This window comes from Alligator mississippiensis, chromosome 3 (genome assembly GCF_030867095.1).
Source record: "Alligator mississippiensis isolate rAllMis1 chromosome 3, rAllMis1, whole genome shotgun sequence".
Lineage (NCBI taxonomy): Eukaryota > Metazoa > Chordata > Crocodylia > Alligatoridae > Alligator > Alligator mississippiensis.
Window position 1 is genome coordinate 17,342,535 of NC_081826.1, and position 23,559 is coordinate 17,366,093.

Genomic DNA, 23,559 nt, shown 5'->3' on the forward strand with positions numbered 1-23,559 from the left:
CACACAGCTAGAGCATATCTGTGGTCTCACACAGACAAATGAAGCAGCAGCACCCTCTGAAATATAAGCTGCTGCAAATACCTGGAGCATTTCATTGGGCCTGCACAAATGAACCTATATATACAATGCAAGTTTGCAAACCCTCATTGTCCACAGGCTCAACAATAGCTTCACTCTGTAAAGAAGTACCACCGTACTTCTGGCGTCTCCATTTGAGGGTCTAAAGTATTTTGGCAGCATTTTGCAGCGTACCAGTTTCACTCTTGGTCAGACTCTACTTGTTATGCTTTTCCACTTGTTGGATGACACCTTCAACTTTTAGGCTGTTGCACTGCTCCTACCCTTTGCTCTGCACCATTTTCACAGAGATGGAAATACAATGGTAAGATAGTTTTAGGCCTACCATGGTTGACTGAAGGCAAATAGGAAGATCAGTTCCCATAGACCAAGTGACAAGATATTTTCTTCCACCAATGGGATGTTCTTCTAATGTTTCTCCCTGATTCATTGTTGACTCGGCTCGGTGCCAGAGTTGTTATAAAGTTCTTGGAAGATACGATGTGCAGTGCTATTATTGCACAAGGGCTTCCTATTCAGAGCTTGTGGATGTGTCTGCTTCCTTCTCATCTTCTCTATTTTCCCCATCTTGTATCTGCTGGCAGAAATTAAAGCATAAAACAGGGACCCAAACCCTCATCTTCGCTCTGTTTTCTGTGCAACTCCCAGGCTGCAACATGCCTTTAAAGCTGACCTCTTTGACTACCTGAGATTTCCTCTGCATGAGGGCTTTCTCCAATGGCACAGGAAAAAACAAAGCCAGTGCCGCACCAGCCCACATACAAGTCCCTAGTCTAGGAAGCAGATTGAGGCTATGATCCAAGCAGGGCTGCAATCTGAGCCGTTCTTAGCAGCCACTGAAGTTCCTTGTAATCACTGAGGCCCTGCGACTTCTCTAAAACGTCCAAGGAGTCAGAAAGTCAGGATGCAAAGGGCTACACATAAAAGTTGCATAAGCCCGTATCTGCTCCTCCTCTCCAGGTCTGTGCTAAATAAACTTAGCTAGAGGTGGGCATCTAAGCACCCATACAGCATCCTAAGGAAGGACTGCAGTCTCCTTTGGAAATACCTGCAGGGGAGAAGGGGAAAATGAGAAAAAAAACCAGACACCTCCTATAATGAGTTGCAAATAGGAAGGTTGTCCCCGGAAGGGAGCAGCCATCTGCCCCCGTGGGTTTCAGAGAGTCTAACAGAGACGCAAGATCCTCCCGCCTTCGTTTCTGCCCTCTCCAGCCTCTTGATCCCCACTCCAACTTCCTGAAAGTGCATCTCTAACCACCAGGGGCTTTCCCCAATGGCGGATGTTCCATAAACCCCCTTCCGCTGGTGTTTCCCCAGGACAGAGTTGATTCCACAGAAAATGTACTGCAGCTGTGGGCAGACACGGCACTGAACTCCAGGAGGGATGGCATGCTCCTCCCTCAGATCCGCTCCCATGGATGTACTAGTTCTGGGAGTAGGCCAAGGAGACACAACTCAGGAAAGTCAGGCTCACTTTTACCCCATACTCAAAGGGGAAGATCAATGAGCTTCCCCCGATGATAGGATAAGCATCACACCCAGATCAGGAAAATATTCTATATTCATATTTCCCAAGCATTACCTTGCCTGCCCCACCTGCGTATTTATTTTACGTAGCATTACCCTTAACAGCAGTTATTTTCTTACAAGGCTGTCTGAAAACCACCCTTGAGCCCAGCAACTAGAGCTTTTGCATTCGACGACAGATCTGAGTCTCTCCTTATACAAACCAGGTCAATTAAAAAACAAAATCAATCTCATTTGGAGCCGGGCATGTCACAGGCAGCCCCTGTTCAAACCTCGGTGTGATTATTTCATGAGGAGGCACGGTTCTGAAAGCTATAAAAGCATCATTTGGAGTCTTTGTAATGCAAGTGCCATAAGAGGGGGTTGACGCAGCTGTCACAAGCATTTCACTCTGCCAGTTTCCTCTCCCTACACAAAGTGATACTAGTGCCGTTTTAATATTTTATGATCTTTGGGGCTGCGCGAAGCATGGACGAAACATCATATTGACACCTATATCACAGAAATTAAAAATAGATAAGACCTATTAGGTCAGCCTGTGCATTCCCCTTATACTGCAGGAGTGCTCCCTCAGTATATTTTCAAGTGCTTTGTCCAGTGTACTTGAAATGATGAAAAGAGCTTGGCTCCACTGCTTCCCTAGAAAGACTAATCCACATACAAATAAGGTTTAGCAGTTAGAAATCCCATCCCCAACCACCTATTTCCAGCTGCAATATTCCTTTGCTCACTATAATTCCTCTCCCTCCTTAGCGTTTACAACTTTCAAAAGGCTTGTGTGAACTTTTATTTAATATTTCTTTTGTTATCATTTTGCCAAGCTAAATAATGTTGTGCCCGATTCCCCTCTCACTTATGCCAATGTTATGCCTGACTTGCATGTGGTTACACCTTTGCAACTCATAACTGCTTCCTCCCTTATTGAATAAATATTAATTTATTCCATTCAATTTATTAATTTATTCAATAGCTCAAGAGATCCATTAAATAATTGTGGGCAACTAACCGGGCAATAACAGAGGAAATGGCTGTCTTTGGTGACTAACCTCTTTAGTGAAAATGGTTCAACACTCATAATCTGGTAAGAGATTTCTGACACCGAAGTTCCCAAACCTGCATGCAGTACTTCAAGTTCAGACTGGCAAGTTCACTTCCATGTTCCACGGTCTTAGTAAATGCAGCCCAAGGTCATAAATGTTTGCCAGCATGGCAAGCTCATTTCTCATTTCCTACCCACTGTCACCTTTCATAACATTGTCCCATTATCTCTCATATTTCTTCAAAGACTAAGGATGGAAGTTAATCTTATTGCATAAGTAACTGCCAGAATCTTTTTTATTTTTAATAAAGGAACTGTAACAGATATTTGACTCCCAAAACATGGCCCTCAAATTCTTCCTGACAGTTTAATATTAATGACTCTTAGTATCATAGTACTTAGGGTCAGAAGGGACCTAAACAGATCATCAGGTCTGACCCCCTGCCCTGGGCAGGAATGGGTGCCGGGATCATATCACCCCAGCCAAATATCTGTCCAGCCTCATCTTGACTCTTGTTCAAGTATCCACATTATTTATTTGTATTTTCATAGCATTTAGTAGCCTCAGTCATCAACTAGGATGTTGACAGCGTACAAACACAGAACAAATTGCCCCAAACTGTTAACAATCTCAGTATATTCATTTGCCAATTCCTTTGTCACTCAGGATTTCTATAAGTATCATTTGGATCTGCCTCTGCTTAGCAGTCCATTTTCCCAAGAATTCCTTTATTTGGCTTTTACTTCTATGGTAGCTACTTCCTCCATGACTTGTTTTTTGTTTTTCTTGCCAAAGCCTATTTCCAAAGTATGACCATTCAATACCTGAACTGGTTTAGGATTGTTACTGGGACCATCCTTCTCATTTTCCCCTGCCATGAAATAAACTGTACTACATTTTTAAGGCAATTGCTGTTTTAACAAAAGTATTATGAAAAGAAGTCTTCCGTTTGCCTTTGTTTGCTTGCAGCTCTCATTATTAATTCTGGACTTCAGGGGAGCCATTTTTCTTTCTGCTATTTGCTTTTTTGATGGGGATGGTTGGTTGTTATGAACAAACTGATCATTTTCTGTACTCATTAAGTATACCAGTAATTATTAATTATTAATGGTGCCGCTGGTATATTTTTATCCCCCCTAAGAAACTAAGTAGGCTCTTTAATAGCTGTACAGCAGTCACTTGAAATTAGACAATGAAGCTGTTCCTCTGGGGTAAGTGTAAATGACCTGGATTGATGGTTTCCCATTTCTCTTCCTTTTCAGTTTGCAATTAGAAGAAATTTAAAGGGAAAGGGTCTGCTTTACAGTCAGATAACATTATGCTTACTTCACCTCTTTGGATGCCTCAGAGTCTAAGCACATGTTACACAGAAGAGCCCCTTACAAAAACATTTTTTTCCAACTCAGTGGGCGCATCTACACGTGCACATTTACTGCACAATAACCGCAATTACTGCGCAGTATGGGCATGCATCTACACATGCACGCCCATACTGCACAATGGCAACTTATGCCAACTTGAGAGTAATTTTGGTACCTGCATCATGCAGGTATCCAATTACACCTGATTAATTACTGCGCAGTAACGCACATGTAGATGCCTTACTGTCCAGTAACGTTGCATGTGTGGACTGACTGGAGACTAAAGCTAGTCCCCAGTCAGTCCACACACAGCCTTAATGAGCTTTAACACCTGTACATGTACACACCGGCCTATTCCCACTTACTCACAGTAAATTTAAGCCGGCATAAACACACATGTAGACATGCCCAGCAATTAAGTTTTACTGTAAACACTGCCCCTTCCCACTTTAAAGCTCTTCAGAGATATCCACTGATGAAACTTTGCAACATTTCCAAGAGATGGGTAAGAAAGATTCCAATATTACAGAGGAAGAAAGAAAGGCAGAGAGGACAAATAGCTTGATTGAGGTTTCAGACACCAGCAGTGCCAGATGAGTCAAATCAAGACGCATCTGTCACCTATTCCTGTGGGTCTATGGAAAACTAAAGGAGTTTAGCTGACATGTGAGTAAAAATGACTCACATAAACTCATTTTTCAACAACACTTAACACCCACTGCAGACAAAGATAGTGGTGTTTATCATTTTCAACTAACATACATTAGCTAAAAGGCAATGATTTTGGGGGGTGATATCTTTTATTGGACCAGCTGTATCATTGGAAGAGACACTGAAAAGCTCTTGGGTTCTTCCTAACCTGAGAAAGGATACTGTGGCACCCAAAACCTGTTTGTGTCCTTCCCAACTATACTGTTGGTCCACTAAGGAATCTACCACACAAAAATCCTTGCCTCTTACATTTTTCCTAGACCACACCAGCCCAACACTACCACATACATTAGCTAACACATTTGCTAAATGCATTTTCTTTTCCTAGTTCAGAAATGCTCGCTCAATCCAGACCACTTTCCTTCAACCCAAGTAAAACCAGTCCTTGGCAAGTTATTGCTAAATATATGTTTCTGTTTTGACACATGGTGTCTGTTCATCAGCTCACAATACACACATGCAGCATAATTTATAATGTGTTCTTTGGTCACATACAGTTTAGCTGTTTGTCCTTTAAGAAAGTTGAAATTGGTTTATACTGAAATTTAAACCTGATTGGGAAAAGACTAGATAGATAGATAGATAGATAGATAGATATAGTCTATATCTATTATGTCTATATCTATATCTAGACTATAGACTATATCTATATATATAGACTATATCTATCTGTGTATATGTGTGCATATATAGTATATGTGCATATATAGACTCTCTCTCTCTCTGTGTATATATATATATATTCTGTATACATACATACATACATACATACATACATACATACATACATACATAGAGAGAGAGAGAGAGAGAGAGAGACTATATATGCACACATACTCTAGACCATAGTATTTTAAGAGAGCGTTAAACTGCCTTTAATTAGAGAACTTGGCTTGTAAATCAATATTATCCTGTGGCTAGTCAGGCTGCATAGATTATAACTGGAAGTCAGTATCCTCCCACAATTCTTTTTCCCTTCTCTTTCTTTTTTTTTCCCTTCCAGATATTTGGTGGTGACAGTTATTTGGATTGGCATAAACTTGGAGTAACATAATGGTGAATCAGGCCTTGTTTTTCAGGCCTATATTCATCTGGGATAGTGGTCCCCAATTTTTTGCTGGCCCCACGTGTCAAATTCCATACATTTCCTGAGACTTCAAGCAACATCCGTCTCCCAAGCAACGTGCTTCCCTTGAGCCAGAGTTGAATTTTGGTCAACCACATACAGTGTAAAGAGTGCCCTTGCCACCTAATTATTGTCTATTTTGAGCCAGAGTTGGGGACTACTGCTCTAGCATTTTGTATTACAATTTATGCCTCTACACAGCAAGTATTAAAGCAATACCCAAAGTCAGACTGCTTTTACTCTGCTTATATGCAATGGGTGTGTAAATAGCTATGCAAGGCAAAAGACAACAAATCAGACCTATGATACCACCTATGTGAAGAGTCCTGAGGAGAAATATAGTTTTCTTTTTTGACCATTCCTCTAAATATTTGTGAGTCAGTTTGAAAGCAGAAGTTGTAATTTCAACTGTGAATGGAAAGAAGAACAAGCTGGTTAGTATTAATACAAAGACTCAATATCTCCATTTGGGATAGAGATTTGATACAAACTGTAGTATAATGTGCTGATTTCTTTTTTTATGAACGAAGGCATGAGAGACGCATGCAGTTCTCACACATGTCTCAAAAGCCAGATAGCTGGTTGGAAGAGCAACTAGCCCACTGCATCAAATGTAAAGAGGAAGGAAAGGTTCATCTTGAGACACAATGACATCAAGAGAGATTCTGCAGTGACTGAAGAAGCAGTGATGGTTGTTAATGAGAGAAGAGGTACGAGCAGTCATGATCTTTCAAATTATGCTGGGAAATCAGACAGGTTCTCAAGTTGCAGAATGTGACAGACGGCATTCGAAGAAAGTAACGGTACATCCACTGTGACCTAAAAAAAGAAAATAAGCATAACAAACTTGGACGACTCCGTATTTAGAAGTGAAAAGAGCCTAGTGGAAGTGGTTGAACCATTTTACTTCATATCATCTCTATCTGACTCCCAGGATAAAGGATACCCTTATAGGGATTGCACAGGTTTCTGGTATGATCTGGAAAGATGCCAATAATCTGGATTCCTCTCTTAGGATGAACCATATAAGGACAAGACTAGAAGTACCGTTAAACAGAGACCATTTTTCTTCCAAAATTTGAGATTTCAAAATTTTTCCCATTGCACATCAGGATGAACCCAAAATCTTCTGAGGTTTTTCACAAGAAGACAGAGACCAACTGCCTCAAAATAGCCAATAATTAGGTGGCAAGGACACTCTTTATACTGTATGTGGTTGACCAAAAGTCAAATCTCTGCTAAGTCAGGCCAGTGACCTACATCTCTGCCTCCCCACATTTGGCAGTTAAAAAGCAAACCTCAAAATTAAAGATTCATGGACTTAATAGTAGTACACTTGAAACCAATAGGAGATTGGGAACTTCATGGAGTGAGGAAAGTTGGTGCAGGTGGAATCTTGTGAGATATTTTTTGGATAGGTCAACAAACAGCATCCAACCAAAAGCACGCCAAACACCTAGCATTCAAAGAAGATGAGGGACAACTGGTTGAGCAGATGGAGAAGTGAACAGGAAGGGATGCACAGGCCCATGAGGTGCATTTAGCAGGACAACAGAGATACAAGTTAAAGAGCCGTTAGAATAAGGCAGATAAGGAAAGGATGTGAAACAGTTATGAAACAGGACTCACACTGGAAGAGCACGGTTAGGAGGTGACTCAGGGAGAGGTCGAAGACTCTCAGCTGTAAACAGATTTCATAGACATTAACTAAATGCCAGATAGTTCAGACAGAAAATAAGGAACTAGTAGTGGTAGAGGCAGGTTTCAACATCATGGCCATAACCAAATCAGAGGGAGGAAGTGAAAAACCGAAGAAGATACATGTTTAGGGAAAATGAATGCAAACCAGAGAAAAGCAGGGGTGTAGCTAAAGCCATGTTCCAGTTGAGATTTTAGCCCAGCAAAATCCATAGTTAAGATTTTTGCAGGAACAGTCGGCCTCATCGAGACTACAGAACATGACATGTATACCATCTTGACAGTCAGCAAAGAATAAAGTCAGACTCTCCCACCTTCAGGAAATGCCTGCTCACAGCATTTGAAGAGATGTCTGTATGGGTAAAAAATGGACCCATATCCATGCAAGCACCTTTATTTCAGTGTAGCTGTAGCTAAACTAGAGGGTTGCATCAGAGTAACGACAGCAATTCTGAAGGGTTTAATCTGTTCATCACCTAAGTACACCCCAGCCCTAAGAGCTGCAGTCTCAACAACTTGGCTTACAGAGCCAGATCCCTTAGTAAGTGGCTTAAAATGGACCCAGAGCCTCTGTGGATCAGGCACAGATGGGAGCATCTGAAGCACACACATAACAGTGGGAAACATTTGGGCACCTGTTTTCTAGAGCATGCTGTCTGCAATGCTAAGACTGCTCCAACTGGGCTCGTAGCAGTACGCTACAACTTGGATTAGTCTTGTTATTAATAGAGCTAATATCAGTTCACCACGAACGGCTTCAGCCTGCACTGGGTTAGTGTCAACGTGCACAGCACCAAAATCCTTCAGACAGTTGGACAACAACACTGCATGAATGTGTACCAGCAGCTTTTCAAAATCTCCCAGTATCCACTGCGTCTGGGAGCTGTGCCAGGAGCCATGGGATACTCTCCCAGAGGGTATTGCAACTAGAAGGGTTTAATATAGAAGCAGACCCAGATTGCTACAGTTCACAACATGAGTCAGCCTAGCGAATACCATCCTGTCCTGAACCATCGTGTTTATATCCGGGCCCGTACCAGCTTCTAAACTGACACAACGCTTGATCTTAGCAAACCTGTCACAAATCATTAACATTGAGCAATGTAATATGCCAGTTAGCAAATACTTCTCATACCAATGTTAGCTAACCAGAAAGGAGTCCCAGCTTGGAAAATGTTGACGACATGAATGCTCAGCTTGGGAATGCTGCTTAGTAAATCAGGCTTTATTTCTTATTAAGATTGACAGCCTTACACACCGAGGGTGTAAATCAGCAGAGTCCCACCGATTTCAACAGAATGACAGAAATTGACCCCAGCTGAAGATCTGCTGCCCAACAGGAAAGTACTGAAATTCAAGTTATAATCACCATTCTAATAAAGCAATATGGCCTGATGTGTGAGGAATAAGTAACATTTGTGACAAGCCAATTGAGAAATGCACCACTAGCTAATTCATCCTATCTTAGAGTAGGGGAGGGCAACTTATTCATTAGCAAAGGGACGGGAGAAAACACTATTTATTATAGAACCACAGAAGGGCTGGAGGGTCCCTCTAGTCCAAGTCCTTGCTCAAGGCAGGATCATTCCTGTCTAAACCATTCCAGTCAAGTGTTTGTCTAGTTTGTTGGATGGATGCAATTGATTTTTTGTATTTTTTTTTTTTTTTTGTAACAAGAGGACATGGTTGGCTCAAATTCAGCTCATTGTCCATTGTAACCCCCAGGCCCTTGCTGCAGTACTGCAGTTTAGCCAGTCATTCCCCAGTATTTGTGCATGCAATTCTTCTGTCCTAAGTGCAGGATTTTATATTTGTCCTTACCAAATTTAATTTAATTTAATTTAATTTAATTAATTTGGACCACATCTCTCATTTCTCCTACCTTTCAGGCTCCTTCTGACTTAAAAAACTTACATCTGTTCCCTCTGTTCTGCCCCCAGAAACCCAGCTACCCTTCCCATAGCAGTTTATCATCCTACTAATCTCTTTCAACACGCTTAATTTTTCTGCACCAGAAAAAATTATCCAAGCTCTTCAACCACTTATCTTCTTTAATTCCAATTGGTTGCTTTATCTCCTGATCTGGGAAAGTTGAGACCATGCATTTATTTTTATCCCACCTTAGGTAGTTACAGATGATATCCCACAAAAATCCCAGTCATAATCCAATTATTTAGATTTCTGTCATTCCAAATTCTCCCACAACCCTCATTTCAATTAAAAACCTGCACAGAGATTTACCCTTTCTATGCTGAATTAGGAACCAGCTTTGTCTTTTTTATGACATGCATTTTTCAGAAAAGTGGATTTTGGTGGAAAGGGAAAGACTCTCTAGCAGAGGTTTTCAGCGCATTCGAACAAAAGTATGCGAATACCCACACTTACAATTCCAAGGGGTCTGCACCTGCATTCGACTTTTGTTAGGGGTCCACAAGTGAAAAAGGGTTGAAAACCACTGGTCTATAAGAATAGTGGTTTCTGTTTCTATCAAAAGGTCAAATGTGCCAAGTCGGGAAAAAGCACAAGGTTAATTAATCTAAAGAGTTGGGGGAACCAGCAGATGGACTGTCCACCCTCAGCGGGCTTTGTGACTAACTGACATCCACATTGCAGAACGAAGGACACCATCAATTCCCATGAAGGAGCGATCCTGTGTTCCAGCCAAGCTGGGTGACCTGGTTGAAAAGCCTGACCCTGCAGCCTCTGCTGGGATGAAAAGCCGGAGTGATGCTGATGGGATTATTTGCATAGGTGAAGAAGTGCAGAATCTAACCCTAGAGCTGCACCGTTTGACAGGAGAGCATTTCCCCTCTGTTTTTCATTGCTCTTAAAATGCAGAAGAGCTTCAGAGCTACAGCAATTATTGTTAAGGAGAACAGGACATAAAATGAAGTGTTATGGCCTTTAAAAGAGCTGGATTTGCTTTACCTTTCAAGAGTAGGGCATAAAATTCTCCATGCAAATGAATAAATATAAGTGCAAATATAACGTACGCCAGCAAAAGCTGTTTTTCTCCCTTTGCAAAGGAGGCATTAATGATACTTATGCTCCCTTTGCGTAAATCCTGCTCCGTATTTTGGGAGCTTTGGAGCAGTGGTTGAGGGTGTAAACCATTTATTTACTTTCTAAGTGGGAGGCAGGAGGGTGTGGCTTCATTTTTATATGACTTATGATCAGACAGGGATATATTCCATGCACTCAGTTTGTTTCAATGGTAATCAGTTTTTCTCCTGATAATGGAAGGACCATGGCCTCAAAGGCTTAACCCTAGTCCTCTACTCAACTTCCCTTGATGAGGTAGATATGAAGGGGCAGTTAAATGTCCTCTGGCAAACAAAAGCTAGCATGCAGGTACAAGACACCTACAAACCTGTGTTTACTCAGTGATACAGAGGGCAGCTGAAAGGCAGAAATTCCTAGTTTAGACCCTAGTCATGCTGTGAACTCCCATGAGGGCAGATCTGCATGAATCTCCAGCCAATGATGCTCCAGGCAGGTGCCCGAGTATTTATGGTTTGAGCTCACTGTAGGATTGTGGCCTTTGTTAATACTACAATTGCCTGGGGAAGTGTTTGATCCAGCTCACTAGAGTTGAAACAGCATCAGAATAAAAGCATCAAGCATCCATTTAGGTTTAGCTACACATTACAATGAGATTGTTGGATTTTTAGCAAGAAAAGAACATGGAACTGATCAAGTTGTGGAAAGGAGAGAGAATGGAGGAAAGAATTAAGAGCTAGAAGAGTGTGTGCTCATGAATTCTGCATGTGATGTCCAATGAATTAACACCAGGAGGATAAATATAATGAACAATGAAGCAACAAGAGCAATGAAGCTACAGAAAGGTATATCAGGTACACCAGAGTGACAGAAGGATTTAATGACAGGCACCAAGTGATAAAACAAAAAGGCAAAACAAAAGTTATTTTACAAACCCACACCATCCAAGAGTTCAACAAAGGAGACAAGGTAAACCATGCAAAGGATGACATACATGCTTTATTAGCAGAAGAGGGAGGTGTTAAAAGTTACCGATGGACCTAAAATTAAAGATTATAATTTTGCTGCAGTGCTAACCATGGAAGCATATCTTTTCCAAAGCTGAGAAAGGTCAGAAGAGACAAGAACAAAAAATCAAAATCACCAGGGACTCAAATCAAGCAATGGAATTCATGCCAGTATTTTGAAGAGTGGAAAAGTCTCTATGAAAAGGCTTGAGAGAGGGAATAGGTCAGGAAAGAGCCTGGCTTCTGAAAGTTGTGACGGGCTTGACTTCAGCAAAAAACACCAGATACCACAACCTGGAGCCATATAAGGCTGGCGTTTAACAAAGTTATAAAAGGGACATTCTAGAAAGGGAGATGGCAGAGTTGGAAACCACAGGCAGTTTACTGACACTTCAGGGAAACTATACATTATTAAACAAGACTTCTGTGGAGAAGACAAAAAGGTGTATGGATGTAAATGCTTGTCTTTGTGAAAGGGAACATATCGGGTGCTGACAAACATGACAGTTTGTTGCATGATCTGACACTGAAAGCACTCTACAGTCGTGTATAGAAGTGCATAGCTGCAACGTGCTTTAAAACATGCCCAATCACAGGAAAATCTGAACCCTCATTATATGAGGGTTCAGATGAAGGCACTCCAAAGCGGAGCACCTTTGTCTACCAGCATGGCAGGGAGTAGGGCTCAGCTCATGCAGCTAAGCCCCACTCCCCATGCTGTCTTCATAATGGGAAGTGGGGAAGGGAGCAGAGGAAGCTTGTTTTGGGGGTTGCCCAGCCAGTGCTGGGGGGGGGGGGGGGGGATGGAGCCCTGGGGTTTCCAATCCACCCACCCTGCCCTCCAGTGCTGGCTGGGTAACCCCCAGAATAAGCTCCCTCTGCTCCTTTCCCTCCCTCGCCCCATACTGAAAACAGTGCCAGGGCTCAGAGAGGGGAGGGGCATTGCTAGGGGAGAATGGCCACAAAGATGCAGCTGCTGTAAACTGAAGTTCATCTCCCAAATCCCCAGGACCCAATGGCAAATATCTGTTGGGTCCTAAAGATAGCTGTAACTCATGGCACTTCCTGTGAAGTGCCATGAGTTACAGTGTGGAGCTGCAATTCTGTCTGCACCCAGTAAGGGCAATAGAGAAGCCCCACAAAGATTAGTAATTATTTCCTGAAATGTACCTAGCAACCCATCAGGTTTGCTGATATGCTAAGCCTGTGGGGAAACCATGCAGAGGTACAGGAGGATACTACCATATTAACAATACTATAGCAAAACAATGCTATGACATATAAATATAGACTTTTAACCTAAAGGATATTCCTTATGACAGACCTCCTGTGCCTTCTCAGACCATCACTGAATGTAGTGTGGTTCCAGAAATCTGCAGGAATCCACCAAGCTAGACAGGAAAAGGCTTTCACTGTCTCTCAAAGAAGCATGTAGTGGATAGCTGCATAGCCAGTCACTAGAAAATGCTAACCAGAACAGAGATGAAGAGGTTGAAGGAGTAATAGGAAAAGTTCTCACAGAACTTCCAGCAGATTTTAAGCAAGCAGTGCACGAAACTTACTCACTGGCAAGCTATGGATTCCAAGGTTCACTATGATTACCTAGTGTGACCTCATGCACACCATAGCCCATGGAGTCTCATGCTACATCAAACTCTTCAATTCTGGCTAAGTTTGAGCATCTGTTTTAGAAAGGCATCCGACTTTGACTTGGAGGCTCCAAAGATATAACTTCAGAACACAAAGCAGTGTCAAGTAGAAAAGCTGTAAATGGCTGGGGACACAATACATACCTCCATAAGTTGTCCCAATTGTTAATTTCACTCACTATAAAAAAAAGGCAATAAATACGGCACAAGTTGTCTAGCGTGAGTAAACCCCCCTATGCCTTTGGCTGCTAGACTGAAGAGGTTCCACACTGTTATAGATCTTCAAACCACAGTGTCTCATCTTAATTCTCTCTCCCAGGTCCTAGTAATGGGGATAGTCAAGGACAGGATCAACATGGATTCAACTACCAGTAATCAAGACCATAAAAGAATCTATAATTCAAACTATGTATATACTCAATGAGTCACTTTGCTCTTTTCTTGCTTTCTTTCTCCTGGACTCCCCCAAAAAGTGAAAGAATAGAGGAATGGTAGAAAGAAAGAGAATGAAAGACAACACTTTTTCTCATTGGCAGGACCACATTAACCCATAGGCAAACTAGGCACATGCCTAGGGCCCTAAGTGAAGAAGGGGCCCAGTTGTGCTTATTTTAAATATTATAATTATTGCGTGAAAAAAGTAATATAAATATACAGTATTAAGTAGGGACCCATGAGTTTATTTGCCAAGGGCCCACTAAAGAGTTAATCTGGCTCTGCTCATTGGGGAAAATTAGGAGGAGAAAAGAATATGACAAAGAAATGGCCCGCTATTTATTTACCCTTGTAGCACTTCCCTGCCTAATAGCAAAAAGCTGTTCAAATGCATTGGAAAATTTGGGCCCCAATAAACAAACTGTGAAGTCAGGCAACAATCAGTTGATATTCCATTACCACGTGATCCTCCTGCAAGTTACAAAAGAAAATTGCTGAAAGTCATGTGGTACTTATGCAGAACTTTCTGGAGATGCCTGGTTTTACATTTGTTACTAGCAAATATTGTCCTGGTTGCAAAACGTTTATTGCCAGAAAATACATTTGTCCATTTTCACAAAGGAAAAAGATTAAATAACTAAGCTGGAAAATTCAACTTGGCATCAGTTGACCCGTACATTTTATTTCCTATTGATTGACCTTTGCTCTGCAGCATTCCTTTTCCCCATCAAAAGAACTGAAGCAGAGTCTAGCATTTCTTAGAACTGAGTATGTTGTCAATGATAATCACAGACTCGTGGAAATGTAGGCCTGGAAAGGTATCTCAGGAGGCCATCTATTTTAATGCATCCCCCCTCAACCCTGTTGTGAAGTAGAATCAAGTCTATTTAGGCCATCCCAAACAATTCCCAATAATAGATACCTCAAAGGTCTCTTGATCCTGAGCAACTATTACGAAGGCATTTGGAAGGGTTGTGAAAGCAGAGCCTGGATAATGCACATTTTAAAGCCATTCTGCTTGTCAAGAGTTGTGGCAACTGCATAGTAAACTCTACGCCTTAGGGACTATTCTCAACTCCTCCAGGTGATCAGCTCCAGAGGCCCAAAAGCAAAAAGAAAATGACTGTGTTTCACTAGTGGGGATTCCTCCAGAATGTGCTAGCTTCCCACAGGCATCCAGCAATCATAACCTACCCTTAAGATCCTCCAGGCCCCAGCATCAGGGAGGTACTGTGGGCGTAGGAGAATAACTTGCCTTAGCTTAGCTGACAGATGATTTCTTGTAAGCTGTTACCAGAAGGCTATGTTTTCAGTAGGCGCTCTACCACTCCAAGTCTCATTGGACTTGGACCACCATACCACTAGCTAGTAATCAGCAGGTAGTAACCAGCACCTTGCCAGTCACCATCCCATCCCCTACCACATCTCCAATGGCTAAGGTTATCCTAGCATTTTTGCTCCCATACGCAGAAGGGATTTGCTCTGATTGCTCTGATCAAGAAGATTATCACCTTCTTTCTTTATAGTGACGTGCTTTTGATTGTCACTCTTTCCATGGAGTAGGTTGCAGTTCAGAGACACTGGGCATGCCTACACATTCATTAATGCACCATAGTTATTGCTCATTAAGTTTAGTACTTGTAAAACCAAGTACTAAATCAAAGTGCACAGTAGCACCGGCGCATGGCTTTTTAATGATGCTAACTGCGCAATAGCCTAAAACTACTGTGTAGTAGTATATTGGCACAGTTTTTGCCCTGCATGCTACTGCACAGTTAGCGTCTCATGTAGATGCGCCCACTGTGAACTTTAAGTATTTCGAAGTCCTTGAGTCATACTACTAATCACCTTGGACTTGAATCTTTCATATAGCCTGTGGGCAGGCAACTGCACGCCAGCAGAGAACAATGAAATCAATGGGCTCTATAGGAGCACAAGTGATTGACCCAGAATAACATATGGTAGGGCTGGGATCTCACAGCATATTACCTACAAATATCATTGTATTAAAGAGGTGCTGGCAACTGCATTGAAGTTCAAGATGGCAGGGGGGAAAAAATTTGTCAAGACAGCAAAATGGCCAGAGAATGGTTTTCAAAACAGTCCTCAGAAGAATTGTTTTATTGTTTTCAAAAACTGTTAGGGTTTTTTTAAAGCATGTTTAATCCTATCACTTGCCTGAGATGAATAATATTAAGCAAAATGAATAAAAAGAAAGGACTAAAAAGTTGGTTGAAAGAGTCGCCAAATGATTCTCATTGCCAATCCATATCAACTACTGATATCTCTGGCAAAGCTCTGAAATGGATGCCTCAATCTTCCTTTTGAGGACAGCCATTGCCACAGCTGGGTCAAGGAATAAACTCCTTTATCTGGGATCTAACTTCTAACAAGTGTGAAGAAAATGAATTATTGTTTATGCACCAAGGAGATACTTCTGAAAGATGGAGAAAAAATCTCTTTGTGTGATCACTATATCTGAGTTTAGTAAAAGTTCATTCTCCTCTACCTCTCTTGGAAGACAAGTTTCATTGCAAAGGAGTTTTGGTCCCCCCATTGATCCATGCCAAACGAAGAGTAGATTCATGTACAAGGAGCTCAGGACAGACGGTTCTGATCTGAGACCAAACCAGAATATTCTTAGGTGCCATCTATGAATAATTCCTTCTTTCCTTCTGTTTCAGCAGTTCTGAGTTCAAGTGACCCTACTCAAACTCAGCCAAGATCTCAAACTATTCTCCAAGCCATAAAAAAGCATCACACTTTTTTGGACTCTTGTTGTTATGACTTCGCTCTTGACCATTTTTGCCACTTCACTCTGGTTCAGTATAACTTAAGTAGGGTAAAGTGGTCACAAAAGTAATACTTCACATCAGACACATCAAGGAGCAGACAGAATAACCTTTCTATTTGGTAGTTTCTAAAACTTCCTGAAGAACACAGGGCTTTCCTGTGATCATAAACGAATGCTATTTTAATTTCCTCATTTGTATTCAGTTATACCTTTTGCTCTGGGAAGGTTGCCAGCTGAAGCACTGAATACTTAGTGGGGTAATTAGAGAACGAAGCAACACCAAGAAGAAAAGAAATAAACAACAAAAGAAGAAGTCTTTATAGAACGTGTAGAAGGATGAAGTTGAAGAGCAGAGGCAGGGACTCGTGTACATGCAATGAAAATCCCACACCCTTTGTGATCCGTCTCTACCGAACTGACACCCCTTGTCAAAAGAACTCACTTCTCCTGATAAGTTGGAGAAAGGTCTGTTTGTGGAGTGGGCGGGATGGACTCATGACCTGTTTGCTGAAGCAACAAAGGCTCTTCAAAAAAGGAAAAAAAAAAGAAAAAAGAGCCACTGTCTGATAGGTTTTGGCCGTCAGCAAACAACCTGTTTAAAATAAGCAAATAACCAGAAATCTCCATCAATGAGCTGCCAACTCAGAGTTCCTTTCGGTCCTGGGTAACAACTCCTGCCCTCCTGTCTCCACATTTCTTTCCAAGGCTCAGTGTCACTGTCTGGCTTTTTTCCCCAACAATCCTTCCAATATTCTAGTCATTTGTATTGTTTTTACTTGCATTGACATATCACCGTCATTATTGCTACATGCAATCTCCTGGATGCCATTTTTAAATACTAGCTTTAGAACCGTGAAGTGATGGGCCATCTCTGGCAACCCTGGCCCAGACCCTCAAGGATGCCCCCCTCCTATTGAAGTCATTGGGAAATCAGTGGGAGACAGACACCTAGAGCCCTTTGGGAATCTGGGCCTCATAACTGAAACAGGCTAGGTTGCCTCTCCCCTTCCACATATGCTTTTATACCAATAGTATGACCAGCAAAGACTGCCTTTTCACCAACAAACTAAGAAAGGTTTCCTCCGAGGAATGAAGGTTTCAGATTTAATTGGAACTCAATACAGCCAAGATGATCAACAATGACAGAGATTTACTACCTATACTATAGTATGGGTAATAATAGTCAGTCTATATAAAATTTGTTTAATAATCAATACCTGATCATCTAGGCTTTTATACTTTGGTCATCGCTGTACTGAAGGCCTACCTCAGCCCAGTTCCCAGACACCAGTATCTATAGTACAAAGCCACTACAGTGGCCTGATCTAGGCCCTGCTGAAATCCCACTAGCCTTCCTACTGTGTCCATGGGGTCCTAACTGAGATGTCTTATGGTCATCTCAACAGGGAGATGCAATAGGTATGAACAACCCTCCCGCATCTATAGGTGAGAGTTGAAGCCTATTGGCAGGACACAGAAGGAAGAACCCTGCATAGATATTTCCCATTTTTATCCATGAAAGAAATACAGGACCAGACTTGGTCTCCAGGGCCACAGAAACATGGAGTTATCTGCAGCCCTACTGGAACTTCTTTTTGGTTTGATGCTATGAGACATGATGGTTTTACCCTGCAGAGAATGAGCCCTCATCCTTTTGTAATAATGAACGGTATGTTTGATATGGAAAAAAATAGGTAGCATCTCTTTTTTTTTTTTTTACTTTAAAATTCACATGTGAATCATCAGCGCCATAGCAAGCACTGCTAAGAGAGGCTGTCAGCTGAAACAAAAGGCTAGAGCACTAGGACAGCTTTCTAAATGGGACACTTCCTACTAAAGGGTGTGCCTCAGCTCTGGTCTTGCCATACAACACAGGGCAGAGAAGGGGAGTCTTAATTAAGGCCAAGTCTACATGCCCTAAGTATCTTCATCAAACAGACCAGCAACTTGCAACCAACCTTACTGTCAGCAAAAGCAGTTTTAGTCTTATGAATAACATCCAAAGTAGAGCCCAGATCCAATTCCACCTACCAGAAATTCACCCATAGCTGCTCACAAAAAAAAAATCCCATCTCACCTCTGGCTGGTTATCCCAGGAGTGTTCTCTAGCCTTAAATGTTTCTGTCCTGTCGGGATACAACTCACGCAGACAGCAAACTGACAGCTGCAGTGGTTTCAATGTAAAGTGAAGTGGGGAAGAAAAGGAGAGCCCAGCTGCCCTTTAGCCCTAAAGCCTAGTGATAAAGTGCCCAGGAAGCAGAAGACTTCACTTGAAGCCCCTTCCATTTGAGAAGATTTGAATCTTCACTTTCCTGGAAAGTACTGCCACCACCAGGGTATAGGCTAAGAGCATCCCCCATCCCTCCTGCTGAAGCTGGCCCGCTGGGCAACCAAAAGTGATAGACTCACAAGGCCTGAACTGCAAGCAAGAGGGAACGTGTCTTCAGCCTAGTGAGACAGGCATCCCCTGCAAGGCAGGGAGGCAGCTTGCATCCTGAGTCCTGCTGCTAATGCTGCCTGTGCATTTTGCCTTGAAGAGTCACTGGGTTAAATGACTTCCAGGCCTTCAAAGCACAGATTTGGCCACAGTGCTTTAAAGCAATTCAAGTGCACACCCTAACCAGAATGCAGGTTTTCATTCTTTTGTCTTTCCTGCCTCACAGCTCACTCCCTAAAATTATCTCACAATCTCTCAAAGTGCTCTTAAAGCAGTGCATTTATAGACGCGCCACGGTCGATCTGCTCATACGATTCCATTTCCTTTGTTTGCTTCGCCCCATCCATAAATAGTTTTGCATGAATTTAAACCTCTTCCCCCTTTGGTACGAACCTTTAGTGTTATCTCAGAACTAAGAATGCAATCAGGAACAGACCTAACATGGGATGTGAATGGTATACATCGCCATAGTTTAGTGGAGCAATGCTGTTTAACATCAGTGGAAGCCTGGACCCAGGGCTGTCTTGTTTGTTTTCATATAAATAAAATGATCAGAAAGACCAAATAGTTTCATCCCTTCTCTCCTAATGACACGCTTTTCAGCAAACCTGATCAGCCCGTCTCAAGATCTCTCTGCATAGTACAAACTAGCATGATGCAGAAATGCTTAGCATATACTCTGCATCTCTGCTGGATTAATTATTAGCCCAAGCCAAAACTGTATTAAAACAGTGATACCATAGCTTTTGGTACCACCGCTAGAATGGGTGTCCCTACACAGCACTTCAGAAAGGCACACTCTCAGTCTTCTAATCTATGAAATGGGAATAAGCCTGATTTATCAGTGGCTATTGTGCAAGTTAATTCCTGCGTGCATTCAGTGCTCTGTGAAGAGAGGACTCCCTGCTCAAGAATGAAGCCATGCTATCACCACAAGCTCTTGACCTGTTTTTTTAAAGCCTTTTAGCTTTGCTGCGCATTCCCATTGTGCCAGACTTTTCATTTGTACACCCAACCAGGAGGTTTCCCAACAAAAGTGCCAGTACATTTGCTATGCAAAAAAGCCACCACATATGCTGTTACTATGGGAGGGTTTTGCAGACATTAATGGCCTCCCCTATTTGATCTGCCTGTGTTGTATGACTGTTTTAGAGGCATTTCCCAATTTTCCCCAAAGCATCTTCCATCCTCTATACCCGGAAGGCCTCTCAAGCATGCCTTCCTGCAGGAATGTAACAAGAGCCCCAGGGCAGACAGGCAGGCATAGACATTCCCGGAAAACAGTTTTCTACTATTTGATCTTGCACTTCTGACTTCCACAATTCACCTTCTGTGCTCCCCAGCAGGGTGCTGAAGTCACAACCATATACAATGCATTGTTCTCCCAAGCACAGCTCTGCCCTGGCAAATGGCACGTCCATCTGTTAGAAATGGTATTTCACTCCCACTTTTTCTTCCTCACTCAAGCCGGTTCTTGCAAATTTATTCCCCTTTTACAGCTTATTCCTTTCTCCGCTTCAGTCTGGTTGCATTGTTATTGCCTTTATTGTGAATTTAAGTTATGAGCTCCTTGGGCTAACACCACATCTTCGTGGAACCTATCAGGTGCCATGCACTCTTTTGGGTCGTATCATTAATAATTTCACCTCCATCATTTCCACTCACATAGACTAAGAGACAGATCCTTAGAGGCTTCATATGAATGCAGCATTAATCCACTCTACATCAGCTGCCAAGCTGACTCTGAATAGTTGGCCCTCCTCTCCACTGATTTACACCGGACTGGCATAAATGTGTCAATACAAGCTAGATTCTTCCCCTATCACTTCAATCCCTTTTAAGTACCGCTGTGCAATATAGTTAGGTGTTGTTTAGCAGTTGCCTCATGTCACTCTCGAGATGGCTGCATTTCTCTGGTGGGTGAGGTGATCCTTGGGTAATGCTTTGAATCTCTCTCTGCAAAGAGACTGATAAGCCTGCATCCTGCATAGTGCAGATCTGAGACTGTTAGCACCGCTCAGATTCATATCACTTTTAAAAATACAAGTATTTCAGCTAACAACATTTCAGCTTCTTTAATTCCTCTGCTACCTGGTTCTCCTACGTGAGTCCATGGCAGGAATTGATACACAGATGTAATGGAACATGCCTACCTTCAGAAACCTGCCCCAAAATATACACAGTAGTGCCTGCTAACCTGACAGTATTAGGCACTCACTGGGCACGTCTACACCGTAGCAACGTGCTATGGTGACGTAGTGTTGGTGGGCAAAAACCATGATGCTGAAGCTACATTACCGTGGTGATGCACTCCCTTGCTGTAGCGCAAAGCTACAGCAATGTAGTGGCTAAAAATAATCGTGCATCGCTGGCATGGCACTGTAATGGCTGTTCCTGCACCGTCATTAAGTACTTCTTAAAGAAAGTGCTAAATGATAGCACAGCAACAAAGGAGCCATAGGGGCATGTGTAGATGAGCCCACCGATTCATCACCACCTTGGGTGGTACTTCATGTCTTCTTGGTTAATCATAAATATCCATAGTATTGTGCTACTTGTGTGATGTTTTACTCATCCTATGCATGACCCCCCCTTAAGCTAAAAATCAGGTTACTATCTATTTCGGGAAATTCAGGTCTGATTTCAGAATGTCTATGTCTACCCGATTTATATCTGGAGGCCAGGCCCTTGGTGTAAATAACACTAAGCCACCCAGCCACAGTATCTAATGGGCTTTGTCTTCACTGCCCAAAATGATAGTGTTTGTAGAGAGAAATAACTAATGCACATTATCTCTCTTCTTGTAAAATCTAATGAAGACCTTGGAACTTGGTATCTGCTCAGATTTTACAAGGAGGCAGCTGACACAAATTAGGTATTTGCTGTAAAAGAAACATGACTTTTTTGCAGCAAAGTCAGAACCTTTGTGTTTCTCCAGTTTGCTGCCATAGGGCTACACAGTAGGGTTTAAAAGGTGTCTTTTTATCATATGTTACAATCCTAATGAAGAGAAGACATCGTTCGGTTGTCACATATGTTAGCACGTCAAATGGAGCCTACAGCTTACCTCAAACTGCTAACACATGAAAACTAACATTGGTCTTCATAGGATTTTGCTTGCTGTTCTTCCTCATGTCTTAGGTCACCTATGGCAAGAATTTTTTGTACACAGTATAGACAAGCCTACAGGAATGTCATGCTGTATGCTTCTCCTGTGTCTGGATGAACCAAGAACAGCTTAAATAGCTGCATTAAAGAGACCATACCTGGGTGCCATAGCCAAATGAAAAGCTCACCGGGGCAGTTTTTCCCTATTCTGGAGGTTGGTGTGACCAGCGAGAGGGAGTCATGCTCATTTGTTACTTGGCCATACCTACAATTCTTTCTATTTCACTATAATGCAGGTTAGCAGTGTGTGTGCATGTGTGTGTGCGTGTGTGAGAGAGAGAGAGAGATCCTTCTACAATCAGGCCTCTCGCCACCTGGACACAGGAGACGTGATAGACGTTATATACCTACACTTCCAAAAGGCTTTTGATCTAGTATCCCACATATCCTTCTGGGAAAACTGGAAGATTGCAGACTCAACTGCTTGACAGTCAGTGGGTGGAAAACTGGCTGCATGGTAGGACCCAGAGAGCTCTCATGAACAGATCTGTGTCATCCAGGCATGAAGTGGCCAGTGGTATCCCTCAGGGGTACATGCTCGGACTGGTGCTTTTCAACATCTTTATCAATTATTTGGATTCAGGAGTGAAAAGCTCACTGACCAAGTTTACGGGTGATACCAAGTTACGGGGCAGTGTGGTCACGCCAGTTGATAGGTTGCAGATACAGGCAGACCTCGACAGGCTTAAGAGTTGAGCAGATTGGAACCAGATGAAGTTTAGCACTTCCAAGTGTAACCTGCTCCATCTGGGCACAAACAACCCTCAACATACATATAGGATTGGTGGTGATAGCTTGACTTGCACCACAGCTGAAAGGGACCTAGGGGTAGCGATTGACTATAGTATGAATATGAGCCATCAGTGCGAGGCGGTGGTCAGCAGGGCAAGCAACATGCTGGCATGCATCAACTGATGCATCTCGTGTAAAACTAAGGAAGTGATACTCCCGCTGTACTCAGCACTGGTGAGACCGCAGTTGGAGCACTGCATCCAGTTCTGGATGCCGCACTTCAATAAGGATATGGAAAAACTTGAGCGGGTCCAGAAAAGAGCCACCCGTGTGATCAGCGACTTGCAAGGCAAGCCATACGTGGAAAAGCTGAGGGACCTGGGCCTCTTTAGCCTAAAGAAGAGAAGGTTCAGAGGGGACTTGATACCAGCTTATCGCTTTATCAGAGGAGTGCATCAGGAGCTCAGTGAACAACTGTTCACTAGGGCACCCTTGGGGAAGACTAGGACCAATGGATATAAACTCCTGGAAGGCTGCTTCAGGCTTAATACCAGGAAAAACTCCTTCACAGTCAGGGTGTCTGACTGTGGAATAAACTCCCTCCAGAAGCGGTGTAGTCACCTACCCTGGAGGTTTTCAAGAGACTAGACAGTCACCTTGCTGGGGTCACCTAACCCTAGTTGTCTTCCTGCCTAAAGTGGGGGGGGCTGGACCCAACGACCTGCAAGGTCCCTTCCAGCCCCTATCTATCTATCTATCTATCTATCTATCTATCTATCTATCTATCTATCTATCT

At 42.5% G+C, this 23,559-nt stretch overlaps 1 long non-coding RNA gene across 1 annotated transcript in view; it reads right to left on the reverse strand.

The window, feature by feature from the left end:
* Positions 1 to 5,565: 5,565 nt before the first annotated feature.
* Positions 5,566 to 23,559, reverse strand: part of LOC106738246 (uncharacterized) — a 260,965-nt gene continuing 242,971 nt past the window's right edge. Inside the window, exon 9 of the long non-coding RNA XR_009460623.1 lies at positions 5,566 to 6,662. This is a non-coding gene — a long non-coding RNA (uncharacterized LOC106738246). The remainder of the gene's footprint in view (positions 6,663 to 23,559) is intronic.